Raw genomic sequence first — 12,754 nt, 5'->3', positions numbered from 1 at the left:
CACTATTTTTCTTTGTGTTTTTACCCAGATCGAGACTTTGCAAGAATTAGAGACATAAGTGACTTTATAAAACCAAATTTTGGTTTTATTTACAATTTCCAATACATTTTTTCTAAACCTCCTCTGCCTACAATCCCTAAATAAATATTAATCTTTTTTTTTCTACATATGTTTGCCTAATTCTGTATCTTTCATATGAATAGATTAATATCTCTTTTGTGACTGGATCTTTCACTTTGCATAATTTTTTAAGGTTCATCCATGGTGTAGCACATTATCAGTTCTTGGTTACTTTTTTGTTGTTGTTGTTGATACTGGGAATTGAACTCAGGGGCACTCAACCACTGAGCCACATCCCCAGCCCTATTTTGTATTTTATTTACAGACAGCGTCTCGCTGAGTTGCTAAGCACCTCACCATGGCTGATGCTGGCTTTGAACTCGTGATCCTCCTGTCTCAACCTCCTGAGCCACTGGGATTACAGGCATGCACCACTGCACTCAGCTCAGTTCTTGGTTACTTTTTAAGGTTGAATATTGAATATTGTTCTTTTCTAGAAACATAAAACATTTGCTTTGGGGGAGCAAATTTTTACCACTTGCACATCAGAGCACTAGTTCAATTATCATTCATCAGTTAATGAGCATTTAGATTGTTTCCATCTTTGTGACTATTAGGAATAATTCTATGTAAACAATATGTACACGTTTTTATGTGGATCCATGTTGTCAATTTCCTTGGAGAGATATAAGGAATAGATTGCAGAGTCAGATGTTTGACCATTTGAGAAATAGCCAGACTGTTTTCCACAGCGGTTGCACCATATTTCATTTCCACCGCAATGCACAAAGGTTCAGAGATTTCTCCATAGCCTCACCAATATTTGTTACTATCTGTCCATTTGATTATAGCCATCCTAGTGGGTTTGAAAAGTAGTTCACTATAGTTTTGATTTGCATTCCCTGTGAATAATGATGCTGAGCACTTTTTCATGTGCTTGTTGGTCATCATATATCTTCTTTGGAGAAATGTATATTTAGCTCCTTTTCTCATTTAAAAATTTTGATTATTTGTCTTTTTTTTAAAAGACGTTTCCATATTGACTGCACTAATTTGCAGTCCCACCATCGATGTATGAAGTACCTTTTCCCCCACATCCTCGCCAACACTTATTGTTGTTTGTATTCTTAATGGCTGCCATTCTGACTGGAGTGAGATGAAATCTTAGAGTAGTTTTGATTTGCATGTCTTTAATTGCTAGAGATGTTGAACATATTTTCATATATTTGTTGATTGATTGTATATCACCTTCTGAGAAGTGTCTGTTCAGTTCATTGGCCCATTTATTGATTTATTTGTTTTTGGTTTTGTTTTTTGTTTTTTGGTGTTTAGCTTTTTGAGTGCTTTATATACCCTAGAGATTAGTGCTCTATCTGATGTGGCAAGTGGTAAAAATTTGCTCCCAATCTGTAGGCTCTCTATTCACCTCACTGATTGTTTCTTTTTTTGAGAAAAAGCTTTTCAGTTTGAATCCATTCCATTTATTAATTCTTTCTGACTGGGTGGACTTTCTGTTCCATCCCAGGATACCACACATGGGGTTGTTTATAAAGGGCAGGGGTTTGTTCAGTTCTTAGTTCTAGAGGCTGGGAAGTCTGAGAGCATGGCACCAGCATCTGGTAAGGGCTTCTTGCTGCATCATAACATGGTGGAGGCAGGCCAGCTCAGGTCTCTTTTCCTGTAGAAGTTCTTTATATATTCTAGTTACAAATCCCTTATTAGATATATGACTTGCACATATTTTCTCTTTTTGTGTAGATTGTCTGTTTCTTTCTTGAAAATGTCCTTAGATGAACAAAAGTTTTTAAAAATTTTGACAAAATTCATCTATGTTTTCTTTTGTTGCTCCTGCTTTTGATAGATCTAGGAATCCATTGCCTGAATCATGAAGATTTGCCCATAGGCTTTCTTCTAAGTGGTTTATAATTTTATCTGCTGTATTTAGATGATTAATCCATCTTGAGTTTTGCATATGATGTGAGGTGAGGATCCAAATTCATTCTTTTGTTTGTGCCTATTCAGTTGTCCCAGCACTATTTGTTGAAAAGACTATTCTTTCCCTATTAAAAGGTCTTAGCATCCTTGATAACTATTAATTGGTAATGGATATGAGTTTATTTCTGCACTGTTGGGTCATTTGTTGTCACTATCAATTATTGCACACAAGTTACTTTTCCCTGTTACTTTTTTACAACCAGCAGCACATCAGGTTTGTTTATGCCAGCATCAACAAAAAAATACTGAATAACATATCATGCTACAATGGTATATGCAGTCCCATGAACAGAAGTCACTATGCACTGCAAGACTGACAGTCCTGGGCTCCGACTTTCAAAACTCGACATTTTGGAACACCTGAAGATTTTCTTTGAAACCAAGTACATGCCCCCAAATTTATAGGTGTTTTGAAGGATAAGAAAACCATGTATCATTCTCCATTTGTACAAAATAAAGCTCTACACGATCAAGCCAGGTAATAGTATTTATTTTTACATCTCTACCATCAAGTTCTAAAAAAAATTATAAGAATATATAACTATGTGAATCTCTCTGAATATTTCTTTTTTTCACAAAACACAATTTTTATTTTTTAAGACCCAGTTACATGGACAGCTCTAATTTATGCATTTCACTGCTCACTCATATTCCTTAATGACAATCAACTATCACGTTTTTAACTCTTGGTCAACAGACATTTGGGTTATTACCATTTTGTTTGTGGATTCCGCTAACACATTCTTGTTTGTGTCTCCCGAGGCACATGCATAAGGAAGAGTCTCTATAAATAGCTATGAGTGAAATATTAAGTTAATTGCACTTATGGTCAGAGAATGTGGATTTTATTACCCTGATTCTTTGAAAGTTTTTCAGAATTGCTTTAGTACATGATCAATTTCTGAAAATAAACCATGTGTGCTTGAGAGGAATGTACATTCTCTGGTTGTTAGATGCTGAGGTCTATTTATGTCCATTAGTTTAAACTCATAATTTGTGTTGTTCAAATCTAAATATCATTATCAATTTTTGTCTATTTTATGTATCCATCCCTGAAAGAGAGATGTGACCATTTCTGACTAGTTTTCCTCTGAATCTTGCTATGTTCTCATGTTTTGGTTATTGTTTCTTTCATATAGAATAGAGTTCAATTATTTTTCTTACTCTAACTTCTCAATTTCTGTGTTTCAAAAGGTGTATTTGCTTAATTTTTAATGCATTTTGTGATTATCAATGTACTTGAACTAGTTTCTACCAGTTTTCTTTCTTCTTTTTGTCCTATATTTTTGGACTAAAGTTTTATTTGTTTTTATTTCAGTATTTTATTAAAATTGTTCTTTGTTTTAATTTTATTAGAATCATATGAGATACTCATATGTAAAGAGTATACAACATAAAACAAAATGTACTGCTTGTAATCTCAAAATAAACACTTGTAAAATGACATAAAAAAAGAAAAGACCCCAGAAACCTCAGTCATCTCCCCTATAAATCATTAATTTGTCCCTCCTCTTTGAATAATATTCTGATTCTGACATATTGATTATTTTTGCAGAATCACACAATATTGTGTCTGGCTTCTTCCATTCAAAGTATGCTTGTAAATTCATACTGTTATAGTTTGTTCATTTTCTTTATTGTATAGCATTTCTCCAAAGAAGGCACCACAATTTGCCCATCCATTCTACTTTTTTTCCCCCAGTGCTGGGATGGAACCCAGGGCCTCATGTAATGTGAGGCAAGTGCTATACCACTGATCCCCCATTCTGCTCTTGGGGGACCCTTGATGGTGAATTTAAGGCTTTATTATAAATAGTGCTACTGTAAATATTCTTGAGCATATGTGTGCATTTCTGTTAGGAATATACCTTGGGGAAAATGGCTGAGTCACTGAAATTCACATACATTCAACTTGAATAAGTCATTTTCAAAAGTGGTGATACCAAATTATCCTTTACCATTAATGTATGAAAGATCCCATTGTTCCACATTCTTGATAACTCCTCAAAGATGGTTTCTACTCATAACATTGTTTTTATGAAGTGTTTACTTGTGCCCGTGTAAAGAGGCATACCTCAAAAGCATGTAGTTAAATTTATCATACTTCCAAAGTTGAAACTGCTCTTATTTCTTTAATCATGACCTTTTAATGTCTGGTTTATTTTTCTCCTTCTAGAATGTTAATTATTTAGATATTTCACATGTCCTATCTATCTTCTAAGCTTCTTCTGTTTTCATTTGTGGTTTCAAATTTTTTTTAAAAAAATAACTGATTTTAAAGAGTATCAAAAAGGCCATCCATTCAAACTCTCTGCAGTAAGAATTCAGTTTTATTGAATTCTAAATTTATAAATATATTGTTTTTAGAGCCAGGTGTTGGATTTAGTGCTTTCCCTTTTCATTTTCTTGTGGAATCTCACTACAATGTTATTCTAGTGCAGAACCTTGGGCCATCATGCCCTTAGTAATGGACATGGTGATTGATTTTCTACTCAACTGAAAATGACTACCACTGAGTTGTCACAGAAAAGAACAGCAACTTTGTTACAGCTTGGATGAGGTGTCCCCCAGACAGTGTAAGGATTTTCAGGGGCAAAGTGATTAGATGATGAGGCTTATAACATAATCAGTGGGTTAATCCATGGATGGATTAATAGGTGGAAACTATAGGCAGGTAGGGTGTCATGGGTTCACTGAGGGTGTGAATTTGAGGTTTATATTTTGTCCTTGGTGAGTGGAGTACTCTCTCTTCTTCCTGTCTGCTGTTCTGAGCTAGCTCCTCTGCCATGCTCTGTTGCCATGACATTCTGTCTCACTGCAGGGCAAGGGCTGGAGTCAGCTCACCAGGAACTGAGTCTCGGAAACCATGAACCATTCCTCTTCTACACTGCTCTTATCAGGTCTTTTGGACACAGGGATTTAAAGCTGTCTGAAACAAACTTGAACAACCTTTGACCTATTAGTCCTACTCCACACTGCAGCTGATACGACCAAGATGTATTTAGACCCCAATGGGAAACAGCATAAACTCTATGATCTGTAATAATGGCCTATTATTTAAATAGAGAACTAAGCCATGGTCTCCTTGTCTCAGGAGACTGAATAATGTTCATTAAAACCCTTTGCAGTTGCCCAAAGAGGTTGGAGGAAGGAGGTTAGGAGATGGAACTAAAAGACTGTATAGAAAGTAATAAGCCAAAGCTAAGAGTAAAATCAAGTTAAAAGGGAGGAGAAACTGAGTAAGCAGAGAAGCCACTACTCATTAGTCCAGGTAGATACCAAGAATAACCTCATTTTTTTTAAAGGCTAACATTTGGACTTTAATAAGGAACCATATTTATGCACTCTTCATTTAAATAACATTTAACTACACTGTCTTAGCTTGATTTAACAGAATAAAGTTCAAATAGGCTAAAGACACAGAAATAAACAAGTTACTTGATATAAATTACAGTTAATGGTTAATTTAAATTATATTCACTGACTTGGAAAATGTTGGCACTATTGCATACAAATATAGTTAACTTAATGCATTCAATAAATCATACAGTATCTTATTCTCAAAAATTATTTATTTATGTATTATTTCCTCATATCTGCTTTCCCATTGTTATAGAGATCATTGCTTTTATTTTCTTGTCAATACAGAATTAATAAAACAAATTGAAACAATTTATTAGCTGAACAATTCTTTTTTCGAAAAATGATTGACTTTCAGTGCCAGTAGCTAATAGTATTTTTTTTTAATTGGTTGTTCAAAACATTACATAGTTCTTGATATATCATATTTCACACTTTGATTCAAGTGGGTTATGAACTCCCATTTTTACCCCGTATACAGATTGCAGAATCACATCAGTTACACTTCCATTAATTTACATATTGCCATACCAGTGTCTGTTGTATTCTGCTGCCTTTCCTATCCTCTACTATACCCCCTCCCCTCCCCTCCCCTCCCCTTTTCTCTCTCTACCCCCTCTACTGTAATTCATTTCTCCCCCTTGTATTATTTTTCCCTTTCCCCTCACTTCCTCTTGTATGTAATTTTGTATAACCCTGAGCTCCTTCCATTTCCAAGCAATTTCCCTTCTCTCTCCCTTTCCCTCCCACCTCTCATCCCTGTTTAATGTTAGTCATCTTCTCATGCTCTTCTTCCCTACTCTGTTCTTAGTTACTCTCCTTATATCAAAGAAGACATTTGGCATTTGTTTTTTAGGGATTGGCTAGCTTCACTTAGCACAATCTGCTCTAATGCCATCCATTTCCCTCCAAATTCTATAATTTTGTCATTTTTTAATGCAGAGTAATACTCCATTGTGTATAAATGCCATATTTTTTTTTATCCATTCGTCTATTGAAGGGCATCTAGGTTGCTTCCACAGTCTTGCTATTGTGAATTGTGCTGCTATGAACATCGATGTAGCAGTGTCCCTGTAGCATGCTGTTTTTAGGTCTTTAGGGAATAGACCCAGAAGGGGAATAGCTGGGTCAAATGGTGGTTCCATTCCCAGCTTTCCAAGAAATCTCCATACTGCTTTCCAAATTGGCTGCACCAATTTGCAGTCCCACCAACAATGTACAAGTGTACCCTTTTCCCCACATCCTCGCCAGCACTTGTTGTTGTTTGACTTCATAATGGCTGCCAATCTTACTGGAGTGAGATGATATCTTAGGGTGGTTTTGATTTGCATTTCTCTGACTGCTAGCGATGGTGAGCATTTTTTCATGTACTTGTTGATTGATTGTATGTCCTCCTCTGAGAAGTGTCTGTTCAGGTCCTTGGCCCATTTGTTGATTGGGTTATTTGTTATCTTATTGTCTAATTTTTTGAGTTCTTTATATACTCTGGATATTAGGGCTCTATCTGAAGTGTGAGGAGTAAAGATTTGTTCCCAGGATGTAGGCTCCCTATTTACCTCTCTTATTGTTTCTTTTGCTCAGAAAAAACTTTTTAGTTTGAGGAAGTCCCATTTGTTGGTTCTTGTTATTAACTCTTGTGCTATGGGTGTCCTATTGAGGAATTTGGAGTCCGACCCCACAGTATGTAGGTCGTAGCCAACTTTTTCTTCTATCAGACGCAGAGTCTCTGATTTGATATCAAGCTCCTTGATCCATTTTGAGTTAACTTTTGTGCAAGGCGAGAGAAAGGGATTCAGTTTCATTTTGTTGCATATGGATTTCCAGTTTTCCCAGCACCATTTGTTGAAGATGCTATCCTTCCTCCATTGCATGCTTTTAGCCCCTTTATCAAATATAAGAAAGTTGTAGTTTTGTGGGTTGGTTTCTGTGTCCTCTATTCTGTACCATTGGTCCACCCGCCTGTTTTGGTACCAGTACCATGCTGTTTTTGTTACTAATGCTCTGTAGTATAGTTTGAAGTCTGGTATCGCTATACCACCTGATTCACACTTCCTGCTTAGCATTGTTTTTGCTATTCTGGGTCTTTTATTTTTACATATGAATTTCATGATTGCTTTCTCTATTTCTACAAGAAATGCCATTGGGATTTTGATTGGCATTGCATTAAACCTATAGAGAACTTTTGGTAATATCGCCATTTTGATGATGTTAGTTCTGCCTATCCATGAACAGGGTATATTTTTCCATCTTCTAAGAACTTCTTCAATTTCTCTCTTTAGGGTTCTGTAGTTTTCATTGTATAAGTCTTTTACCTCTTTTGTTAGGTTGATTCCCAAGTATTTTATTATTTTTGAGGATATTGTGAATGGAGTGGTTGTCCTCATTTCCATTTCAGAGGATTTGTCGCTGATATACAGGAATGCCTTTGATTTATGCGTGTTGATTTTATATCCTGCCACTTTGGTGAATTCATTTATTAGCTCTAATAGTTTCTTTGTAGACCCTTTTGTGTCTGCTAGGTATAGAATCATGTCATCTGCAAATAGTGATAATTTAAGTTCTTCTTTTCCTATTTTTATGCCTTTAATTTCTTTCATCTGTCTAATTGCTCTGGCCAGTGTTTCGAGAACTATGTTGAACAGAAGTGGTGAGAGAGGGCATCCCTGTCTTGTTCCAGATTTTAGAGGGAATGCCTTCAATTTTTCTCCATTCAGAATGATGCTAGCCTGAGGCTTGGCATAGATAGCTTTTACAATGTCAAGGTAAGTTCCTGTTATCCCTAGTTTTTCTAGAGTTTTGAACATAAAGGATTGCTGTACTTTGTCGAATGCTTTCTCTGCATCTATCGAGATGATCATATGGTTCTTATTTTTAAGTCTATTGATGTGGTGAATAACATTTATTGATTCCGTATATTGAACCAGCCTTGCATACCAGGGATGAGTCCTACTTGATCATGGTGCAGAATTTTTTTGATATGTTTTTGTATCCGATTCGCCAGAATTTTATTGAGGATTTTTGCATCTAGGTTCATTAGAGATATAGGTCTGTAGTTTTCTTTCTTTGAAGTGTCTTTGCCTGGTTTAGGAATCAGGGTGATGTTGGCCTCGTAGAATGAATTTGGAAGTTCTCCCTCTTTTTCTATTTCCTGAAATAGCTTGAAAAATATTGGTGTTAGTTCCTCTTTAAAGGTTCTGTAAAACTCTGCTGTATACCCATCCGGTCCTGGGCTTTTCTTAGTTGGTAATCTTTTGATGGTTTCTTCTATTTCCTCAATTGATATTGGTCTGTTTAGATTGTCTCAATCTGGGCAGATCATATGACTTAAGAAATTTATTGATGCCTTCACTATCTTCTATTTTATTGGAGTATAAAGATTCAAAATAATTTCTGATTATCTTCTGTATTTCTGAAGTGTCTGTTGTGATATTGCCTTTTTCATCCTGTATGCTAGTAATTTGAGTTCTCTCTCTTCTTCTCTTCATTAGCATGGCTAAGGGTCTGTCGATCTTATTTATTTTTTCAAAGAACCAACTTTTAGTTTTGTCAATTTTTTCAATTGTTTCTTTTGTTTCAATTTCATTAATTTCAGCTCTGATTTTAATTATTTCTTGCCTTCTACTTCTTTTGCTGTTCTTTTGCTCTTCTTTTTCTAGGATTTTGAGATGAAGTATGAGATCATTTATTTGTTGGTTTTTTCTTTTTTTAAGGAATGAACTCCATGCAATGAATTTTCCTCTTAGAACTGCTTTCAATGTGTCCCATAGATTCCGATATGTTGTGTCTGTGTTTTCATTTATCTCTAAGAATTTTTTAAATTTCCTCCTTGATGTCTTCTATAACCCATTGATCATTCAGTAACCTATTGTTCATTCTCCAAGTGATGCATGATTTTTCCTTCCTTCTTTTATCGTTGATTTTCAGTTTCATTCCATTATGGTCAGATAAGATGCATGGTATTATCTCTACTCCTTTATGTTGTCTAAGAGTTGCCCTGTGACATAATATATGATCTATTTTTGAGAAGGATCCATGTGTTGCTGAGAAAAAAGTGTAACTGCTTGATGTTGGGTCGTATATTCTATGTATGTCAATTAAGTCTAGGTTATTAATTGTGTTATTGAGTTCTATAGTTTCCTTATTCAACTTTTGTTTGGAAGATCTGTCCAGTGGTGAGAGAGGTGTGTTGAAGTCTCCCATGATTATTGTATAGTGGTCTATTAGACTCTTGAACTTGAGAAGAGTTTGCTTGATGAACATAGCTGCACCATTGTTTGGGGCATATATATTTATGATTGTTATGTCTTGTTGGTGTATGGTTCCCTTGAGCAGTATGTAGTGTCCCTCTTTATCCCTTTTGATTAACTTTGGCTTGAGATCTATTTTATTTGATATGAGTATGGACACTCCTGCTTGTTTCTGAAGTCCATATGAGTGATATGATTTTTCCCAACCTTTCACCTTCAGTCTATGTATGTCTTTTCCTATCAAATGCATCTCCTGTAGGCAGCATATTGTTGGGTCATGTTTTGTGATCCATTCAACTAGCCTGTGTCTCTTAATAGGTGAGTTTAAGCCATTAACATTTAGGGTTATTATTGAGATATGGTTTGTTCTTCCAGCCATATTTGTTTATTAATGTTACTAAACCTGATTTGTTTTCCTCTTTGATTACTTTCCCCCCTTTACTGTCCTACCTCCCACTGTTGGTTTTCATTGTTATTTTCCATTTCCTCTTCCTGTAATGTTTTGCCAAGGATGTTTTCAAGAGATGGTTTTCTAGCTGCGAATTCTTTTAACTTTTGTTTATCGTGGAAGGTTTTAATTTCATCTTCCATCCTGAAACTTAATTTTGCCGGATACACGATTCTTGGTTGGAGCCCATTTTCTTTCAGTGTTTGAAATATGTTATTCCAGGATCTTCTAGCTTTCAGAGTCTTTGTTGAAAGATCAGCTGTTATCCTGATTGGTTTACCCCTAAATGTAATCTTCTTCCTTTCTCTTGTAGCTTTTAAAATTCTCTCCTTATTCCGTATGTTGGGCATCTTCATTATAATGTGTCTAGGTGTGGATCTCTTATGATTTTGCACATTCGGCGTCCTGTAGGCTTCTAGGATTTGGGATTCTGTCTCATTCTTCAAGTCTGGGAAGTTTTCTTGTATTATTTCATTGAATAGATTGCTCATTCCTTTGGTTTGGACCTCTATACCTTCCTGTATCCCAATGACTCTTAAGTTTGGTCTCTTTATGTTATCCCATATGTCTTGGATGTTCTGCTCATGGTTTCTTAATAGTCTTGCTGAGCTGTCTATGTTCTTTTCAAGTTGAAATACTTTGTCTTCATTGTCTGATGTTCTGTCTTCTAAGTGTTCTACTCTGCTGGTAGTATTCTCAATTGAGTTTTTAAGTTGGTTTATTCCTTCCTGCATTTCTAGGATTTCTGTTTGTTTGTTTTTCATAATGTCTATCTCCCTGTATAGTTGATCTTTTGCTTCCTGGATTTGTTTATGTAATTCATTTTTGAAGAGATCTTTCATTGTCTGATTTTGCTATCTAATGTCTTCCTTGAGACTCCAGATCATCTGAAGCATGTATATCCTGAATTCTTTATCTGACATTCCATCTGCTGCAGATATTACCTCTTCTAATGTTGAGATGACCTGCACTGCTTGTGGTCCTTTCTTTCCTTGTCTCTTCATACTGTTCGCGTTTCTTTCTGCTTACTGAGACTGTTGTGTTATTGAATTTTCCCCCTATATATTTGTATTACTCTTGTATAGTTGCAAAGTCTCCTGCGCAGGCGCGGGCAGGGGCTCTGCTCCTCCTCCAATTGGGGCAATATGCCTACCACATCGGCATGCCGCTGGGCCTGTTCTGCTGGTTGGTAGCTGGTGCGCCTACCTTGCAGGCGCGGGTGGCAGCTCTGCCCCTCTGCGGGCCGCTAGGCCTGTCCTGTCGGTGGTCGCAGTTCCGCCTCCTTTGCAGTCGTGGGCAGCAGCTCTGCCCCTCTGAAGGCCACTGGGCCTGTTTTGCCGGTAGGTCGCAGGTCCTCCTACCTTGCAGGCGCGGGCGGTGGCTCTGCCCCTCTGTGGGTCACTGGGCCTGTTCTGTCAGTGGTCACAGTTTCGCCTACCTTGCAGGCACGGGGCGGAGGGGCAGCTCTGCCCCTCCGCATGCCGCTGGGCCTGTTCTTCTGGTGGGTCACAGGTCCGCCTACCTTGGAGGCGCGGGAGGTGGCTCTGCCCTTCTGCAGGCCACTGGGACTGTTCTGTTGGTGGGTCACAGGTCCGCCTACCTTGCAGGCAAGTGGGGTGGCTCTGCCCCTCTGCAGGTTCCTGGGCCTATTCTGCCGGTAGGTCGCAGGTCCGCCTACCTTGCAGGCGTGGTTGGCAACTCTGCCCCTCTGTGGGCCACTGGGCCTGTTCTGTTGATGGTCACAGTTCCGCTTACCTTGCTGGTGCAGGGGGAGGGGGCAGCTCTGCCCCTCAGCAGGCCGCTGGGCCTGATCTGCTGGTGGGTCGCAGGTCCGCCTACCTTGTAGGCGCGTGGGGCGGCTCTGTCCCTCCGCGGGTTGCTGGGCCTACTCTGCTGGTAGGTCACAGGTCCGCCTACTTTGCAGGCGTTGTTGGCAGCTCTGCCCCTCCGCAGGCCACTGAGCCTGTTCTGTTGGTGGTCACAGTTCCGCCTACCTTGGTGGCGCGGGGGGAGGGGGTAGCTCTGCCCATCAGCAGGCCACTGGGCCTGGTCTGCTCGTGGGTCGCAGGTCCGCCTACTTTACAGGCGTGGTTGGCAGCTCTGCCCCTCCACAGGCCACTGAGTCTGTTTTGTTGGTGGTCACAGTTCCGCCTACCTTGCTGGCGCAGGGGGAGGGGGCAGCTCTGCCCCCCCGCAGGCCGCTGGGCCTGGTCTGCTGGTGGGTCGCAGGTGCGCCTACCTTGCAGGCGCGTGGGGCGGCTCTGCCACTCCCAGGTTGATGGGCCTGACCTGCTGGTGGGTTGCAGGTCCGCCTACCTTGCAGGCGCGGGGGGAGGGCGCACACCTATTTGCATTTAGACAGTTACGCGAAATGGAGGACGTAATGCTTGGGATGAAAGTTGCGGGGAAGGGGAAGGTAGGTGCTCTTGAAAAGAAAGAAGGAGAGGGAGATAGATAGCATAGAGGAGAATGGAAAGAGCAGTAAAACTTGGAAGGGGAGAGAGAGAGGGAAAAGTGAGAGAAAAAAATAAAATGAAATAGGAAATAAAATTAGGTCTTAGAGATCCATTTTCTTCTCTTCCCGTAGGCAAAGCTGTGCCCTCCGGGCTGAGTTTTGTCCTCAATGTGTCAACAGCAATCCCTG

Source organism: Spermophilus citellus, assembly GCF_964194105.1.
Source record: "Spermophilus citellus genome assembly, chromosome: 17".
In the NCBI taxonomy this organism is placed as follows: Eukaryota; Metazoa; Chordata; class Mammalia; order Rodentia; family Sciuridae; genus Spermophilus; species Spermophilus citellus.
Note: the sequence above shows the minus strand (reverse complement) of the source record.